This window comes from Mizuhopecten yessoensis, unplaced genomic scaffold (assembly GCF_002113885.1).
Source record: "Mizuhopecten yessoensis strain PY_sf001 unplaced genomic scaffold, ASM211388v2 scaffold2447, whole genome shotgun sequence".
Classification (NCBI taxonomy): domain Eukaryota; kingdom Metazoa; phylum Mollusca; class Bivalvia; order Pectinida; family Pectinidae; genus Mizuhopecten; species Mizuhopecten yessoensis.
In genome coordinates, this window is record NW_018404550.1 from 119001 (window position 1) to 124456 (window position 5456).

The 5456-nt window shown below is 39.3% G+C and overlaps 1 protein-coding gene across 6 annotated transcripts in view; it reads left to right on the plus strand.

Moving 5' to 3' along the window:
* Window positions 1-5456, plus strand: part of LOC110446020 (sodium/calcium exchanger 2-like) — a 37818-nt gene that overhangs the window by 10863 nt on the left and 21499 nt on the right. The gene's annotated exons all lie outside the window — the stretch shown is intronic.

Sequence of the window (5456 nt, forward strand, 5' to 3'; positions counted from 1 at the left end):
GGGTAGGAGTAGGTGAGGGTAGGTTTTGGATGGGGACAGGATTAAGGTGGGGTAGGAGTAGGTTGGGGTATGATTAGAGTAGGGGCAGGGTGGGGGTAGGTGTGGGGTGGCAATGAGGAGGTGAGAGTCACGAACTGATTTCTTATCAGGTCAAGGTCAGAAGTTCCAACAAGGTTGGCTAGTTATTGTATTATAAAGTCAAGGTCAATTAAGAAGTATAACGGACACGGAATTAGATTCGGACAGGGTTGGTCAGTTCAGTGTGTATGTAGTACACAGTATGACAGGTCGTTCTGTCGAATTGGGTCAGGACTTACTCATGTGATGTTTACGATGACACGATAGTGTCCAGGGACACATCGCAGGGAACTCTCTGTACACTTATATCGGCTTGTTTATAATATGCTGTCAATAATTCACCACCTAGGTATATCTATATTGGTCTGTTATAGACTGCAGCTTTAGTGGGGAACTGTATAACAATGTAGTACGCGTGTGTACAGCATACAATCACAAGCGATTTGGTAGAGCGTATGTCTAGAGCTCGGAGGAACCCGGGTTCGAACCCCGGTCTGGCCGTGCATTTTTCGCTCCTGTTACAAAACCACGGAATTTCTGGTGTTACACGCCTCAAATTAAAAAGGTGCGCGTGCATCTATTTTTTTTTAAAGATGAATTAAATGTCAACAGATTTATTAACGCAGCTATGGTAGAGACTGCTGTATCTATCAAAATGATATGAAGAATTATACGCCCCGCTGCATTGTCGGGCATGCACTATAGGAATATACATGTATACACAAAAGCATCACCTTTGCCGACGGCATTGTCATGAAAAATGGTAGAAACTGAAGTAAATTGTGTTAGTATTTATTATAAGGTGATTCTAAAGGGAAACCCGTATCAGAGAGACTAGAAAAAATAGCTCGATGAAAAGGTCAACGCTTTCCGTAAAAATGTCTACTTGTGATTAGGACAGATATATATATATATATTGTGTACTAGAAGGCCATTGCCGACCGCCAACTTGTACACATTGCAGTCCCCTATGATGTTCACTTGCATACATGCTGTATTGTATCGGGTCTTAAAGAAACTTGGAACGAGGAAAACACGGCAACAACTGACGTTAGTTCTATCGCGAGATAAGATCTGGTTTAAGCAGACATGCAATGTAAATCTACAGGTTTAACGTTCAGATAAGGAAGTTTATATACATTTAATCATCATTCTTAAGAGCGTTTCCCGACCCTACTACACCTCGCTCGGTTTGTTTTGATTTGAGATGTTTTGTAGGCCTTGAAATGACTGTCGTGCTGTTTAAAATATGCCCAATGGACCGAAATAGTGTCAAAATCGAGAGAAGAAAGACATGACCTTGAAGTACATGTAGCTTTCGGTCAGTGTTCCCCGGGGACAGTTGCCACCTGACTGTCCCGGGGGTTCTATCACCCAACCGGTTTGGTAAGATACACCTTTGTCCTTATGACAAGGGTCTGGCTGTTAGTAAGATAGTTGATATGATAGCATAAATGTATAATAGAGAGTAAATACATCCCAATACTATTGTCACCGAGTCCACAGCCACGGACACAACCGTACAGGTTATAGCAGGGACGCGGTAAGTCAGTTTCCTATATGTTAACATGTAACACGGACGGGAGACACATCCCCATTGAACTTGTCCGGCGTGCCTATGTCTTTGTACTATTAGGTTATTGAGATGCCCGGACTGTTGCCCTGTTGTGAGTGGTGTCGTGTTGACGACCTGTAAATACATGTACAGTTTACTACAGTTACAGAGGTACGACGCGGTTTAAAGGTCTAAGCTGGCCACATATTACATGATTTTAGGATTTAGATGTCCTATACACGGCTATACCCTATACGTAGTGTCCTATACACGGCTATACCCTATACGTAGGGTCCTATACACGGCTATACCCTATAAGTAGGAGGTGTTTAGATGTCCTATACACGGCTATACCCTAGACGTACTGTCCTATACACGGCTATACCCTATACATAGGAGATGTTTAGATGTCCTATGCACGGCTATACCCTATACGTAGTGTCCTGTACACGGCTATACCCTATACGTAGGAGGTGTTTAGATGTCCTATAAACGGCTATACCCTATACGTAGGAGGTGTTTGCCTATGATGTGGAGTGAACCACGTTTGATGAGTTCCGTGTGGTTTTATAACATCAAGTATGTGACTGGCATAAATCTATCTCATATTTAATTACAATTACTCCGGTCTTACCTGTCGGTGGTCGTTGCCCCCGTTCTGTTCAAACAGGATCGTCCTCCTATAATGGTTGTTATATATTCATCTGTTATGAATCTTAACTAATTATTGTTTATAGTGTCGTTAATAGGAAAAGTAATCGTTCAGCTCAGCTACATGCACCGTATACATATCTAAAAGAATATCGTCTTATTAAAAGTAGTAAAATGACTCTAATGTTCCTAAGGCGCAACTTTTATTCATTATTTGAACCTAAGTTTTGGATTTGAATAAGACATGAAAACAATGACTAACAGCAATTGACAGCAATTGTAATCTATGTGAAGATCTGGCCCCCACGAATCTCCTTGTTTCAACTAGAATATGGACTTGTTTCCGCTGCCCAGATTGTGTAAATTACATAGTATAAAAATTGAGAACGAATTTTAATATTTATTCAAATATAATTACCGGTATATATCTCAGCTAAGATAAAAGTAAAACTTCTATATTGATTGTTAAAGTTGTTGACATCGAAATCTGTGACGTACTTATTCTTCGTGATGTAAGTAACGTCTGTAGCACGCCCTTATCTTACACGCCTACACATTGAGCGAGGTGGAGTAGGAAATTGAATATTAAATCTGATATTCTTGCTACGCGAAAAAAAAACATCTTTTGACCTACACCACATCAAAACGGGACAGGCTAGTAATACAACGAGACACGCTAGCTATCTTACGATACACATATGACGTGACAGGCTAGATATATTGTTTCATTATATCGTAGGTAAAGTTGGTAGTCCTGTACCAACTCATTTGTTTATAGGTTTATATGGTATACCCGAAAAATTACTCAGAGTATTGACACATTGTCCCTGGTAAAGATAATTTCAGCTAAGTTTACCAACTATCAAGTTAATCTTCCATCTCCATTTCAGTTACAAAGACACAACTTCGTGTAATTTGTGTTATTTATTTTTATGTTTTGGTACGAACTGTCTTGTTAATGTTCGTGTAAATTGTTGTTTTCTCGATAACAAGTTTACTTATAACTTTATAAATGTCTTACACAAAGACTGCTAGTTAGAATCCTTGTCACCATAGAATTACTGCCACACACATAATCGTTCGTCATTAGTTTATAATGGGACAAAAATGTGGAAGGTCTCGAAACAAACCCTTTTTGTACAATAAAAAATGAGGAGTTCATTAGGTCCCTCCTGGGGTGAGGAGGGTAAAGGTCAATGGCTGACATTTTACAAAGGCTACTCCTGGGACGTCAGGTCATAGTTTGGATCTTAGAAGTTGACGGAACTACTGACTTGCATTAGGGTGTTAATCTCCCGTGTTAAGGCTGTCAAAGCCATCATCTTTAAATGTGACATAAACATCAAAGTGGCCAGGGATTAATGATGGCATTACTACAGTCTCCCGGCACAAACACACATACATACCATACTCGAAGTATATAGGAATGTTGTGGTATTCACAGTAGCGGTTTCCATTATTACTGTAATTCGACAAATATCCGATAGTATGTAACGTTTTAGTCCGTCGTGGCCTGGAAATCCTGGTGAGCGCATGAATATAATAACGTATTGTACAAATAAGGGACAATGCCCAGTGTTTTTATTTGCTTTATGTGTACAGTGTGACGTATACTCTATTGTACAGGTTAGGAACATTGTCCTGTGTTGTAACTTCCTTTACATGTACAGTATGACGTATTGTACAGTTTAGAAACATTGTCCTGTGTTGTAACTTCCTTTACATGTACAATGTGACGTATAGTACAGGTTAATAACATTGTCCTGTGTTGTAACGTCATTTACATGTACAATGTGACGTATTGTACAGGTTAGGAACCTTGTCCTGTGTTGTTACTTCCTTTACATGTATAGTGTGACGTATTGTACAGTTTAGGAACATTGTCCTGTGTTGTAACTTCCTTTACATGTACAATGTGACGTATAGTACAGGTTAGGAACATTGTCCTGTGTTGTAACTTCCTTTACATGTACAGTATGACGTATTGTACAGGTTAATAACATTGTCCTGTGTTGTAACGTCATTTACATGTACATTGTGACGTATTGTACAGGTTAGGAACCTTGTCCTGTGTTGTTACTTCCTTTACATGTACAGTGTGACGTATAGTACAGGTTAGGAACATTGTCGTGTGTTGTTACTTCCTTTACATGTACAGTGTGACGTATTGTACAGGTTAATAACATTGTCCTGTGTTGTAACGTCATTTACATGTACATTGTGACGTATTGTACAGGATAGGAACCTTGTCCTGTGTTGTTACTTCCTTTACATGTATAGTGTGACGTATTGTACAGTTTAGGAACATTGTCCTGTGTTGTAACTTCCTTTACATGTGCAGTGTGACGTATAATCTATTGTACAGGTTAGGAACATTGTCCTGTGTTGTTACTTCCTTAACATGTACAGTGTGACGTATAGTACAGGTTAGGAACATTGTCGTGTGTTGTTACTTCCTTTACATGTACAGTGTGACGTATAGTAGAGGTTAGGAACATTGTCCTGTGTTGTTACTTCCTTAACATGTACAGGGGGACGTATAGTACAGGTTAGGAACATTGTCCTGTGTTGTTACTTCCTTAACATGTACAGGGGGACGTATAGTACAGGTTAGGAACATTGTCCTGTGTTGTTACTTCCTTAACATGTACAGTGTGACGTATAGTACAGGTTAGGAACATTGTCCTGTGTTGTTACTTCTTTTACATGTACAGTGTGACGTATTGTACATGTTAACAACATTGTCATGTGTTGTTACATCCTTTACATGTACAGTGTGACGTATCGTACAGGTTAAGAACATTTCCCGATGTATATTACAGTTTGGCCTCTCGTTCAGATTGACGATTTACCGGAATAACCTACCAATATTTAGTATACTGTTTGTCATTATATTTGTGTTATAAAAAGTGACGAAAAAGTTTTCACATAATACTCGCATAATAAATACATTATAATGTGTAGGTGGAAGCTATGTGAGGTAACCCATACCTTAGTGTATTAGATTATATATGTACAGGTACCTACTCAAGCCTAATGTGCTACGCCACGTAAGTCACTCAAGCGTCACGCCATGTACGTAATGGATAATGACCGAAACCTGGGGTTTCTTCTGAATACAACCCAGAGATGTACTAAATATTACGTTTTTATGCGTGTTTTTCATGGGGGG